General features: G+C 44.5%; 1 non-coding gene across 1 annotated transcript; it reads right to left on the reverse strand.

Moving 5' to 3' along the window:
* Nucleotides 1-7,723: 7,723 nt before the first annotated feature.
* On the reverse strand, nt 7,724-7,810 carry TRNAK-UUU (transfer RNA lysine (anticodon UUU)). Its single transcript has one exon. It is a non-coding gene; the product is annotated as a tRNA-Lys (tRNA).
* Between the last annotated feature and the right edge of the window lie 7,087 nt (nt 7,811-14,897).

Here is a 14,897-nt window from a genome sequence, read left to right on the forward strand (position 1 = left end):
TCATTGTTGCTAGAGGGCCTTCTCTAGTTGCGGTGTGGGCGGTTCCTCTTCACTGCAGTGCACAGACTTCTCATTGCTGTGGCTTCTTTTGTCTTGTAGCACGTGCTCTAGGGCACATGGGCTTCAGTAGTTACAGCAGGAGGGCTCAGTATTTGCAGTTCCCAGGCTCTAGAGTGCAGGCTCAGTAGTTGTGGCACATGGGATCTTCTCAGACCAGGGATCGAACCCATATCATCTGCACTGGCAGACAGATTCTTTACCACTGAGTCACCAGGGAAACCCTATTGTTTGTAGACTTTTTGAAGATGGACATTCTGACCACTGTGAGGTGGTACCTCCTTGTAGTTTTGATTTGCATTTCTTTAATAATTGAGCATTTTTTCATGTGCCTGTTGGCCATCTGTATGTCTTCTTTGGAGAAATGCCTATTTAGTTCTTCTAAAAAAATGTTTTTACATTTATTTTTACTTGGAGGAAAAAATAATTTTTTTTTACAATATTGTGTTGGTTTCTGCCTTACAACAACATGAGTCAGCCATAAGTATATATACTTTTTCCCTCCGAAACCTTCCCCCCATCCCACCCCACCTCCATCCCACCCTTCTAGGTCATCACAGAGCACCAGGGTGAGTTCCCTGTGCTATGCAGCAGCTTCCTACTAGCTGTCTATTTTATACATGGCAGTGTATATATTTCAATGCTATTTTCTCAATTCATCCCACCCTCTTCTGCCCATTTTTTGATTGGGTTGTTTGTTTTTTTTGTTGTTGGGTTTTATGAGCTCTTTGACAATTTTGGAAATTAAGTCCTTGTTGGTCTCATTGCAAACATTTTCTCCCAGTCTGTAGGTTGTCTTTCTTTCTTCTCTTTTTTTTTTGGCCACACTGAGCACCTTATGGGATCTCAGTTCCTCAGTGAGGGATTGAACCTGAGCCCATGGTGTCTTTTCATTTTGTTTATGGTTTCTTTTGCTATGAAAAAATTTCTAAGTTTGATTAGGTCCCAGGTGGTGCAGTGGTAAAGAATCCACCTGCCAACACAAGAGACGCAGGAGATGCAGTTTTGATCCCTGAGTAGGGAAGGTCCCCTGGAGGAGGAAATGGCAACCCACTTCAGTATTCTTTCCTGAAAAATTCGATGGACAGAGGAGCCTGGGGGCTACAGTCCATGGGTTCCAAAGAGGCAGACACAACTGAGCACACAGCACATTTATTTTTTGTTTTTATTTCTATTGCCTTTGGAAACTCACCTAAGAAAATATTGCTATGATTTATGTCAAAGAATGGCAAACCTTACATTTCCAATGTCTCAACTTTTCTGACTTTCTATTTTGCTTCCTTTGTTATTGTTTAGTTGCTCAGTTGTGTTCAACTCTTTGTGACCCCTTGGACTGTAGTCTGCCAGGCTTTTTTGTCCCTGGGATTTCCCAGACAAAATATTGGAGTGAAATTTTGCCTTCTTGCACAGATGTTTGTTAGAGGTTCCATATGTGTGTGTATGTAAGGTGTAAGGGATGGGGGAAGTTGTCACATGATTACTATAAAGAAATGAAAGGCAGAAGTCTTGGTTTATCATCATGATTTGGTAGAAAGCTTTGACATGTTACTTGGTATTTTCTATGTCGTCAAAAAGTGGGTAATATGTATGGTTGATTCATGTTGATGTTTGGCAGAAACCAACACAATTCTGTAAAGAAATTATCCTTCAATTAAAAAATAAACAACTATTTTTTTTTAAGTGGGTAATATGGATCCAATCTCAGAAACAAAGATCTTTTGGGATCAAATGTGATCCCAGTCAATGAAGATTTACCTAGTTAAAATTTTGGAGAGATTTCTCGGGTTCTTTACCAAGAAAAGAAAACAAGACATTTCCCCATCACAAATAGCAAATGTGAAATTAGCTATTAAAATTAGAAAGGATTGGTGCAAGGAATAGACACCCACGAAACAGCTGAAAGGAAGAAGGAGAAAATATGAGGAGAGGCACAGGTGTCTAGCTGAACCCAGAATGATGCAGTGGGCTATCAGGAGAAAACATATCCACCATATCCCTCACTCTTAGAACAATGCCTAATTCAGAGCTAGGGTTCAATACATATTTGTTGAATGGGAGAGTGAATGAATTTCTAAATTTCTAGGGGACAGAATCCAATTTGCTCAGCTTGGATCCAGTGATTTTTGGCCAAGGGGCAGGAGTATGTGGGGCTGTGTTTGGGGAAGGGCATATAGTTCTCAGAGAAGGGGACTGTGGGTGGAGAAGACACTTCAAAGCATTGCTTTTAGAGAAGTAATGAGCATCTTGCCTTGATGGAGCTGCTGGGCCCACCTTTCAAGTGACATGACACGCCCCTCTTTGGGAAAGCACTGTGGAACTGGGAAAGGTCGAGCTGGTTGAACAGAAAAAGCATCTTGATCTTATTTTATTTTTATACTGCAGAATATTGGGACAATGGAAATATTTTGAGAATATGATGGAAATGCTTCTTTCTTTATGGAACTAACCTACCCTGTTGAAAGTTGTCTTGTTTACCTTTCAGTAGAGAGAATGTTACTAGGGCACTACTTTATCGGGCCAAGATTGAAGTGAGTATCAGAGTTTGATTGACAATTTGAAGATTTTGATCAGACCTGGAGAAACCACCTGAATCTGGCCCTAGTTGGGGAAAGGCCCAGCTTCTAAGAGGCTAAGAGCCTCTTGCTGGGACTTCCCTGATGATCCAGTGGTTAAGAATCCATCTGCCAATGCAGGGGAAATGAGTTCAATCCCTGGTCTGAGAAGATTCCACATGCCGCGGTTCAAATAAGCCTGTGCTGCACAGCTACTGAGCCCGAGCTCTAGAGCCCAGGAGTTGCAACTACTGAAGCTGTGCACCCTAGAGACTGTGCTCTGTAACAAGAGAAGCCACTGCAATGAAAAGCCCTCGAGTCTCAACTAGAGAAAACCCACGTGCAGCAACGAAGACCCAGAGCAGTAAGAAAAAAAAAAAAAAATACAGAAAGCGAGACCCTTCTCAGTCTGGCCACTACCTACTTTCTTATTTCTTAGTTCATTTGTCTTTGTCCACCCCTCCCTTATCTTCAGCATATTCACCGTTGCTTCAATCACACTAAATTCTCATTTTCCCCCAAGCATGCTTAGTCATTCACACCCCAGGGCCTTATCTCAAGATTTCCCCTCTTCCTACATTTTCTTTTTCTTATCCTTTGGCTGAACACTTACTTACCTTCACACTTTGTCAGCCATAAAGTCTCTTCTGGCCTTCTCTCTGCATCCTCGAATTCCCCCACTCCTTATAGCCTCCTACCTACATTTCCTAAAACTTTTGCGGTAAGCATAAATATTCGACCAAGTTCAGTGGCACCTAATGTTTGGAGGTAGAAGTGAGCAACACAGATGGAGGCTACATTTGGGGAGATGATTCTGGAAAGTGTGATGGTAGAAGCATTTGGTTCTTCTGAGTGGCGGCATTCCAAGTGTTCAGTCTCTAGCATCACAGGGGGTGCAGAAGTGAGGGTACCTCTAGAATAGTCCTGTGGTATGAGTAATAAGATTTTTTTTTTTTCCTGGATGTATGGCATCCAAACTTGATCATCCTGGAAATTCTGTCATCTGCCCAATATTCTCTAGCAAATTGCTTTGTGCTTTAATTATGGAGGATTCTGTTGTCTGCAACTAAAACCCCTCGCTAATACTGCACCTCAGCACAGGTTCTAGATCCTAATAAACTTGGGGTTGCCAATGCCTTGGATACGGTAAGCACTCAACAGATGAATGAGAGAATGAATGGGTGTGTCTCAAAGGGAAGTCTCTAATTCTCTAGGTTGCAAGGTAGGAGTGGGAAAACTCTTGGTGAAAGTAACATGAATTTGGAGAGACACAGGCTGAGTGGTAAGAGCACAAGGGAACCAGAAGGAGGCTGAGGAAAAGTAGCCTTCTCTCCTGCCAGATGGAGCACTGGGGTGCCTTCATTCAGAGTAAGGTCATGCTGTGCTTCCCCATATCGTATTGATTCAGGATCTCCAGCAGAAAAATGTCTGATTAATTTCAAAGAAAATAACTAAACCTGATGCTCAATGGTGTGCTGACTAAACATGCCGTGGGCTGACAGAATCATATTGAATGGTTGGGTTGGTGGCACATCAATATATAGTCCCAGAGACTCAGCCAAGTAGAAGGGTGTGAATTGGAGATGAGATTGGGTCTGGGGAGTGCGCCAAGCCTAGGGGTGCTGAGAGAGTCTTGAGGTGATGGGAGGAAATAAAAGGAAATTTGAATTTCACATCTTGTTTTCTCTTGTAATTTGTGTGTGTGTGTGGCAAAGAGATCCATTGTCAATATTTTTGCATGCTGTAGAATATATTAATATATACATAGATGCAGCTATATAGATATAACTGCTGTATGCTATGACACTAGCCACTTAATTCTCTGCTCCTCCCACCCCTGATGCTCAGATGAGCCTCAGGAGAGACAGGTCAAGTGGAGAATAGTGGGGAGTCCCTGGGCACCAGTGGTCAGTAGGATTCAGATCACTTACAGCCGCTGCCAACTATTTCTGTCTATAGTACTTCAGTTGGGACTTCAGGCTTTTAAAGGGCATTTTTGAAAATAAATTGCTCTCACCATGGGAAATTACCTAAACTTAACAAAAGCTAAGTTACACAGAACATTCTAGGCAGATGTAAATTCAGTTTTGGATCTTTCCCCCTAACGCCCCCTCTCCCTCCACTATCACAACTCTGGAAGACTCAGGGGCAAGGCACATTGTCACTCTGGCCCCACAGTGCCAGGGGAAGGAGGGGAGAGGCTGGTGGCTGTGGGGAAACTAAGCTGGCTACAGAAACCATCCCTAAGTTCAAAGCACAGTGTCTTGAGCAGAAGTTCTTCATCTAGGTAGTACATCAGAATCATCTATAGAACTTTCCAAAAATACATACACCCTTGGACCCTCCCTTAAGAAATCCAGTAGGTTTGGGTAGGGTCTAATCACCAGGATTTTGAAATAGCCTCATGAGTGGTTCTGATATGTCCCCATTGACTGAGAACCACTGATTGATGCACCAGTCTTGGGCCTGACTCTGATGACCATCCATACGGACAGGGACAAGATCATGGAGCAAGGAAGGAGGGGTGTCCAGCTGGCCATGCAATTCAGAGGAAGCAGTTACATTATGAAATCAGTCTACAGGTAACAGGATCCCTTGGAGCAGGTCAGGACACTAGGGAACTGAGTCTAGCCCTTAAAGAAGAGAGCTGGTCCCACATAGATTCAGGTTGAGGTTCTGGGTCTCAGGCAGAATTCCAAATAACTGGCAGGTAACCCTGAGACTCAAAGCCCCTCAGCTGGTTCCTCATACACAGGATCTGGTTAATTGCATGGGTGGCTAACCACATAGTAACCGTGGCTGGGACTGTGAAGTAGATTTGGGAAGCGGTCAAGAGTTCCAGAGTGAGGTACTGGGAGGAAGCCATCAATATCCAGGTCAGAGATGGCTGGGGAAGTCCCAGGGCTTGTAGGTCAGACTCACCTAGGGGAGGAAAGGAGGAGGAAATATGGCAAGCCTGACATGAGTTGTAAATGGCTGGTCCAGGATGGCTTAGCTATTGTCTCAGCCAGTCTGTGCCTCCTCTGTAGGGCTGTATGGACCAATCCTGCAACTTGGAGTTTGATCCAGACTGTTCATTTAGAAGTCCATGCCCTCCCAGGGATTTGTAAACTTTTTGATAGTAGTGAAAGTGTTAGTCAATCAATCATGTCTGACTCTTTGCAACCCCATGGACTATAGCCTGCCAGGCTCTTCTGCCCATGGAATTTTCCAGGCAAGGGCACTGGAGTGGGTAGTCATTCCCTACTCCAGGGGATCTTCCCGACCCAGGGATCGAACCCAGGTCTCCTACATTGCAGGCAGATTCTTTACTGTCTGAGCCACCAGGGAAGTCCTCCACTTTGTAAACTTTTAAAATTATGAGAAAACTTGGTTCATCAGGAAAGTTGCAGAAGCCCTTTTGGCTGCTCTGTTATGGGGTCTCTGCTTGGCTGCAGATCTCAAGGGCTTGCTTTTTCTTGCCTGTGCTCCTGCATTTCTGCAACCCATTTCTTTTCCTTGGAGGCTGCAATTTCTCTACAATATGTGCTGATTTCCCTGACTTCAGTCATTTTCTCCAAGCCACAGGTGCTCTCTCTTTTTCAGCTCCTGCCAACTGGCCTCTCTGCTCACCCTGGTTGGCACTGACGGCTTGTACCAAGTCTACACGAGGTCTATGCTGCTTCATGGTTCATTTTCAACTCCTGACTCTCTTCTCCATGGGAGGGACTGTTCATTTCACTGCTGAAACCCTCTTGTGTAGGAGGGAAAGGAACTGGCTTCTTGGCATAAAGCTGCTAAAAAGACCCACTTTCTACACTTTAAGGTAAAAAACACATGTTTGTTTCCTAATATCTCCATTTCTGTCCCTGACTACATAGGGTTGTCAGATGTAGCAAATAAAAATACAGGACACCATGTTAAACCAGAATATTTAGGGCACACATTAAAGAATTATTGTTGTTTATCTAAAATTAAAAGATAATTGAGTATCCCAATCCCCATGACTGCAGCAGGACAGCTGAACTTTAATTTTAGTCAAAAGAATACTGGAATATTGAGTTTTACACATACACACAGGCACATGTACAACTTTATGAATCCGAAGGTACTAGGGCAAAGACTGCTACTTGTCATCCAACATCTGTTTTGTCTTTCTTTTAGTAATCGATCTTCTGAATTTGTTTTGAACATAGAAAAAGAAAGAAAGGAATATATTACTCAGCTTCCTTTGCAGGTAGAAGTTGCCAGAGAGATCTGAGTGTGAGTGATGTGTAGAACTTCAGGGTCATGCCCTTATAGGAAAGGGGTATGTTCTCTACTCTCCTTTTTGTCTCATTGACTAGAAACATCAGTATGGTGGCAGGAGGTAGGGCAGCCATCTTAGGATAGGAGATAGACACTATGTGTTGCGTTTTGGCGAGCAACAAAATAGAAGGATCCCTGATGTTACACTGGTCCTGTCAGCTTACATCCAGACTGTTATGTGTGAGAGAGATAATCTATCTATTTTAAGCCACCGTGTTAATTTGGCGTTTGTAACCTGTCATTCTAAGTGGCATGAATATCATTATTAATTTCCTTGAGGACACTTTTAATAATTGCAGGAGGACCAGATTAGAAGAGTGTCCTGTAGGCAGCCATGTTTTCATTTCTCACACCTTTCCCTGCTGACTATTCAGAGCAACACACAGGACAAGGATAAGGCAGGGAAATGGTTCTATCGGTGATTTTACATTGTGACTGAGACTGATCCCGGGAAGTGTGTTAAAATTCGTATTCAGTGGCTCCACCCTCCGGGATGCTCATTTAGCAAGTCTGGCGTGAGCCAGGAGCCAGCATTTCTAAATTATCCCAAGACATTCTGATGCAGTCAGTTTGGGGGCTCTATTTTGGGAACCACTGGTCTATGCATGGAGCCTTCCACAGTGCTGGGCTTCTAGGAAATTCTTCAGTGAATTAACTCTTTGTGACCCCATGGACTATACAGTCCATGGAATTCTCTAGGTCAAAATACTGGAGTGGGTAGCCTTTCCCTTCTCCACAGGATCTTCCCAACCCAGGGATCAAACCCAGGTCTCCCACATTGCGGGCTGATTCTTTACCAACTGAGCTATCAGGGAAGCCAAAAGCTGTGCCCAACCTGGGGCTTGAACCCTCGAGCTCAGGGCTCAAACCCTGAGATTAAAAGTCTCATGCTCTACCAACTGAGCTAGCCGGGCAAACTCAGGGAGCTTTTCAATTACTATTGATGGTGGTGTTTAGCAGTCTAGAAACAGTGCCTTGAAATGAATACTTAGCAATATTTGATGGGACACTCAGTGAGAGGCAGACATTTAGAAAGTCATGAAGCTTTACTCTCGATGGCCTGTAAATATACATGCACAAATTCACATATACATGCACTAATTCGGTAGCAAGAAGTAATTAAATTATTTGGAGTGGTGATTGAAAAATAAATATTTTAAGGAGCAAGGGGGCAAAATTTAAATACTCTGCTCCTCATGCTCATTTCTTTAGTTCCAATGTTGACTGAGGAGCTGGAGTAATTACAAGTGGTAATAATGCTTGATAATTATATATTTGCCTGTGTTTACATTGGCCATGAAATAGGGGAACTCAGTTCATAAGTGAATCCTCGTGGATATCCTTTTGCTAGAAGGCCTTCAAGAATGAAGTTCATCTCACAACCAACCAACAACTGGAGCTAATCATGACACTAACCTCAGGAGGAGAACAATTAAGGATAAACTTCCAGCCCAAGGGAGCAAGATGGGCACTGGACAGAGGATAAAAGTGTCAACTAGTCGGATCAATAGCAGAGATTCTTTTGAGCATCTGTGTTTGTGCAAGGACCCCATGCTAGGTACTGTGGGAAGCAGGGAGGGGAGAGGAAGGGGCAGAGAGACAAGATGTAGGAATGTCACCTCTGCTAGGAGAGTGCCTCTCTAAACAATATGGGATTAGTGCCAAGTCAGTACTTTGGGAGCTCCCTGATGGAGAAGCTGGAGAGGATGGGGCAGCCAGGAGGAGCTTCTTCGAGTAGGCAGCATGCAGATGTCAGTCAAAAAATGAACCCTTCTGGGTGTTGGAGATATGGGGGTGATCAAGAAAGAGTGTCTCTCATCAAGGAGCTCCCATTCTGATGGAGGGAGATAGACCAGAAGTGATGTTATTATTAGAGCATTATTAGGTATTATTAGATAAAAATATCAGATTTATTAATCAACATGTTGCTGTTCAGTTGCTCAGTCATGTCTGACTCTTTGCAACCACATACACACCAGGCTCCTCTGTCCTCTGCTATCTCCTGGAGTTTGCTCAAATTCATGTCCGTTGAGTTGGTGATGCCATCTAAGCATCTCATCCTCTGCTGCCCTCTTCTTCTTTTGCCTTCCATCTTCCCTGTGGCTCAGCTGGTAAAGAATCCGCCTGCAATGTGGGAGACCTGGGTTCGATCCCTGGGTTGGAAAGATCCCTTGGAGAAGGGAAGGGCTACCCACGCCAGTATTCTGGGTTGGAGAATTACAGGGTTCACAAAGAGTCAGACACGACTGAGTGACTTTCACTTCACGTCACTTCCTCTATTACATCCTCTCACATAAAAATGTATTTATATAAATCCTATTTATATAAACAGGATTATATTATGGATGTCTTTCAAAATGCATTCTCTTTTTTCCACTCAAGATTATGTTAATTTTTCTACGTCTCAAGAGTAAGGTTGTTTTCTTACCCTGAAGCTATTGGTCGTCTCTTCCTTCCTTGACAGAATCTCTGTTTTAATCCAGGCATCCACCCTTCTTTGGGTGGAAATTTGTTTCCAGGAAGACAGACTCTATCTCCAGTCTCCAGGGTAGAAGATAATTGGACTTAGCTAAAATAGCAGTCCATTCTCCTGGCCAGTGACTGGAATAATAATGGACGTAATTCTGGCTAAGGTGAGGGTGAGACTGGTGGTCGGTTTTGGAGAATAGGTTTCCCTGATGATACAAAGAGATACTTTGGAGCACCCTTTCTACTTCTGTCAGTAAGTATCATTCCTATTTGGGATGGCTAAAACTATAGCAGCTTCAGTTCAGTTCAGTTCAGTCTCTCAGTCGTGTCCAACTCTGCAACTCAATGGACTGCAGCACACCAGGCTTCCCTGTCCATCACCAACTCCCAGAGCTTGCTCAAACTCATGTCCATGAGTCGGTGATGCCATCCAACCATCTCATCCTCTGTCATCCCCTTCTCCTCCTGCCTTCAATCTTTCCCAGCATCAGGGTCTTTTCCAATGAGTCAGTTCTTCACATCAGGGGGCCAAAGTATTGGAGCTTCAGCATCAGTCCTTCCAATAAATATTCAGGACTGATTTCCTCTAGGATTGACTGGTTGGATTTCCTTGCTGTCCAACGGACTCTCAAGAGTCTTCTCCAACACCACAGTTCAAAAGCATCAATTCTTCAGTGCTCAGCTTCCTTTATGGGCCAGCTCTCACATCCACACATGACTACTGGAAAAACTATAGCTTTGACTAGATGACCTTTGTCAGCAAAGTAATGTCTCTCCTTTTTAATATGCTGTCTGGGTTGGTCACAGCTTTTCTTCCAAGGAGCAAATGTCTTTCAATTTCATGGCTGCAGTCACAGTCTACAGTGATTTTGGAGCCCAAGAAAATAAATTCTGTCACTGTTCCCATTGTTTCTCCACCTATTTACCATGAAGTGATGGAACTGAATACCATGATCTTCATTTTCTCCATGTTGAGTTTTAAGCCAGCCTTTTCACTCTCCTCTTTCACTTTCATCAAGAGGTTCTTCAGTTCCTCTTCACTTTCTGCCATAAGGGTGGTATCATCTGCATATCTGAGGTTATTGATATTTCTCCCAGCAATCTTGGTTCCAGCTTGTGCTTCACCCAGCCCAGCATTTCACATGAAGTATTCTGCATAGAAGTTAAATAAGCAGGGTGACAATATACAGCCTTGACATACTGCTTTGCCAATTTGGAACCTGTCTGTTCTTCTATGTCTAGTTCTAACTGTTGTTTCTTGACCTGCATATAGATTTCTCAGGAGGCAGGTAAGGTGGTCTGGTATTCCCATCTCTTTAAGAATTTTCCACAGTTTGTTGTAATCCATATAGTCAAAGGCTTTAGCGTAGCCAATGAAGCAGAAGTAGATTTTTTTTCGGAATTCTCTTGCTTTTTCTATGATCCAGTGGATGTTGGCAATTTGATCTCTGGTTCCTCTGCCGTTTCTAAATCCAGCTTGAACATCTGGAAGTTCTCAGTTCACGTACTATTGAAGCCTCACTTGGAGAATTTTGAGCATTACTTTCCTAGAGTGTGAGATGAGTGCAATTGTGCAGTAGTTTGAGCATTCTTTGGCATTGCCTTTCTTTGGGATTGGAATGAAAACTGACCTTTTCCAGTCCTGTGGCCACTACTGAGTTTTCCAAATTTGCTGGCATATTGAGTGCAGCACTTTCATAGCCCCATCTTTCAGGATTTGAAATAGCTCAACTGTAATTCCATCACCTCCACTAACTTTGTTCATAGTGATGCTTCCTAAGGCTCACTTCACTTCACACTCCAGGATGTCTGACTCTAGATGAGTGATCACACCATCATGGTTATCTGGGTCATTAAGATCTTTTTTGTATACCTCTTCTGTGTATTCTTGCCACCTCTTCTTAATATCTTCTGTTTCTGTTAGGTCCAGGAGCTTGCTCTGTCCACTCCACACATCGACCTGGTATTGCAGATAAATAAATTACTTGTCATTTAATTTAAATGGATTGAGTTGCATCTATCTGTTACTTGCAGCAGAAAGCATTCTAACTGATACATGTCCATAAATAAAACTACATAATTACTTTGAATGGCTGCCTATTCTATTGCATATAGAACTAACACTGGAACATTCCCAATTGTTTGACATTTAGGCTATTTAAAATGTTTTTGCCATAATAGACAACCCTGATGAGTATCAGTATTTTCATTAATTCAATTTTCAAGCAACACTTTGTGTGTCTATATACCTTCCATCCTCTGACAATAAGTCTCTATCCCACAAGATTGGTCCCACCAAGGTGCAAGTTCTTATATCTGACAGTTTCGTCAAAGATTTCCATTTTTTCTTCTAGTGGAAAGAGCATGGACTTTGAAACCAGACAGAAATGGTTAAACACCTCTGCCGCTTCCTAGCCAGTCTTATGAGCTTCAGTTTCCATGCTCTGTACAAAGCTGTTGTCAGGACACAATGGGATGGTACATATTAAGCAGCCAGTCTGGAGTCTGATGCATCGTGAGTGCTGAAATGGTCCTTGTTTTTGCATTTTGTTACTTAGAGGAATGTACATGGAAGAAGAGGAATGGGGTACTGCTCTCAAAATGTGGCAGTAAGATGCTACTTGCTTTCTTTCCAGAAAGGCCGAGGCTTCCTGCTATTTTTTTTTAACTTATAGTTTGACATAATGCAGATTTACAGAAGAGTGGCAAAAGATAGCATGAAGAGTTCCTGTATACCTTTCACCCAGCTTCCTCTAAGGTTAACATCTTACATAACACGGCACACTTATCAAAACTGACAAGTTACTATTGGAAATATCATCAACTATCGATTTTATTTGGATTTAACTAGTTTTTCCACTAACGTGCCTTTTCCCCTTCCAGGATGCAATCCAGGATACCATGTTGCATCAGATCTTGCTGTTTTTTTAACAGACTCAAAGCCTCTGAGGGCCGAGCTGAACACATTTCTGCTGGGAAAATCTCCAGAGCTAGCATTTATTGGGTGCTTAAAAGTAGCCATCCTCACCACACTATGGGGAAGGTATTCCCGTCTTCATTTTACAGATGGAGACACTGAGACTCAGAGAAATTGAGAGGCTCCATCAGGGTCACTCAGAGTCACAGCCGTGTTAAACCGGGCAGCCTGGTTTCTGCTTAGCTGCCTTCCCTAGAGTACGCACTCCCCTGGCCAGAGCCAATGTTCCGTGGGTGGCCATGGGGAGCAGGGTCCCAAATCAAGCCCTTTCTGATGACCCCTCCTCGCTCCAGGTTATCTCCTGGCTGGCAGGCCCCTGTACAGCCCTTTCTCCCACTCCCACCCAGTTCTCTCTGGCTCCCAGCAAAGTTGCAGCCTGTCCATCCTCCCACCGTGTGCTTGGCAAAGGCGCCTCCTGGTGTTTGCATTTGAATAGAGACTCTAGCCTGAAAGCAAACAATGAGGCCCATGAGGGATGGGGGAGGACTCAGCCCAGCACGTTCCTGCAGCCTCTTCTTTACCAGCCACCCTAAGGCAGAAGGCAGTTCTCCACTTACTCAGAAGGCTTGTTTCTCCACTTGCGGTATCATGGACAGTGCCTTTCTCCTTCTCTTTCGGGGACCGCCCCTGCTCCTGAGGACAGTTCAGTTCAGCTCAGTTGCTCAGTCGTGTCCGACTCTTTGCGACCCCGTGGACTGCAGCACGCCAGGCCTCCCTGTCCATTGCCAACTCCTGGAGCTTACTCAAACCCATGTGCATTGAGTCCGTGATGCCATCCAACCCTCTCATCCTCTGTCGTCCCCTTCTCCTCCGGCCCTCAATCTTTCCCAGCATCAGAGTCTTTTCAAATGAGGACAGGAAAGGGTCTTTTTGACACAGCCTGGGGTCTCCCACCCAGTAGCTCTGCCCACTGCCATGAGGGACGCAGGCAGCTTCAGCTTGCTGTCTCAGCTCCCAGCTCCCTCACCACCGCCATGCTCTCGAGGGGCTTCTAGGGACCTGACTGCAGCACTAGATGTCTCCTCTCAACAGTGCAGCCGGCAGCTACAAGCATTACTTCGTTGAATAAGAAGATGCAGGTCTGAGCTACCCCACTGGTAAGTGGCCAAGCATGGGCCCCAACCTCAATCTGGCTGGCTCCAAACCATAATCCTTCCACTACACCAAATGTTCCACAGTGATTATTCTCGAAACAAGATCATTGCCAAAACCAACCTCGGGTTCCTGGTGCCGGGAGGACCCGTGCTGGCCCAGCTCGGGCTGCGTGCAGATCCCAGGCTCTGGAGGACCAGGCTGGGGACAAAGCCGCTTTCAAAGGCACCTGCCGGAAGGCCTGGCAGGCAGGAGGGCACGGGTAAGGGCTTGCGTCCTGTCAGGGAGCGGGCATTTCCTTGTTCAGGTGACACAGTTTGAAGAAGGCTGATAGTGAACTGCGTCTCTATTTATCTGGCAAACCTGGCCTTGCCAGGGTGGAGCAGCGTTAATCCTCCTGTTTACCTTCAGTGAATTGGGTGAAACTAGCATTATCTTAAGCGGGAACCACATTTCAGCCATGAGTCTGACCTCAGTCCTGACATAGAAACCAGAAGTGGGGGGAAATCATCACAGCATTGGGAGTTGCCATCTCAGAGTCACCGACCAGTCGTTTGCACCCCTCTTGGTCACGGGTGGTTGGAGTGGCTGGATGGGCCCTGGAGATCTTTAGAGCAAGAGTAGAACAGTTAAGCTGTGCTCGGCACTGTATACCATGAATCAAGCGCTTCACCCGTAGTGACATGGTTAAGCCTTGGAACTGCAGGGAGGAAGGTGTAACAACTGTCTCCACTTTACAGATGAGATAACTGAGGCACAGCTGAAATACACTGCTAAGTTCACCCGGCCTTTCAGTGGCAGAGCTGCAAGTTGAACCCAGGCAGTCTGGGTGCATGTCTGGGTGCATGTAATCATTAGTCTGTATGCTGGTGACCAACCTAGACAGAGGTCTGGAGGGACGTAGACCAAAGCGTTCATGCTGGCTGTCTACAGGTGATGTTCCTTAACTTTTCTATTTGGCTTTCCTATGTATGTAGTGTTAGTTGCTCAGTCATGTCCGACTCTTTACGATGTCATGGAATGTAGCTCGCCAACCTCCTCTGTCCATGGGATTCTCCAGGCAAGAATATTGGAGTGGGCTGCCATTCCCTTCTCCAGGGGCTTTTCCCGACCCAGGGATCAAACCCAGGTCTCCTGAATTGCAGGCAGATTCTTTACCGTCTGAGCCACCAGGGAAGCCCATTTGGCTTTCTTAGTTTTCTACAAAAATATATGTTTAGCGGGGACAGGGAAAACAATACAAAGAATTATCCTAGAGAAAAGAGAAGGTCCTTAGTGAGTGCATGTTGCCCAGGGCTCTGTTCCAGAAGGCTTTCACAGAAAATCAGTTTGGAGAGACCGTGGTGGCTCAGGTAGACAGATGGCAGATTTGTCTAAATCACTGATATAAAATGAGAGCTTTACTTATTTACTCATTCGTGTATCACTTCAGTTAGTCATTCATTCCTTCAAAAAAGTATGGA

The sequence above is a fragment of the Giraffa tippelskirchi genome, chromosome 11, assembly GCF_054371585.1.
Source record: "Giraffa tippelskirchi isolate mGirTip1 chromosome 11, T2T-mGirTip1v1.2.pri, whole genome shotgun sequence".
NCBI classification, from domain to species: domain Eukaryota; kingdom Metazoa; phylum Chordata; class Mammalia; order Artiodactyla; family Giraffidae; genus Giraffa; species Giraffa tippelskirchi.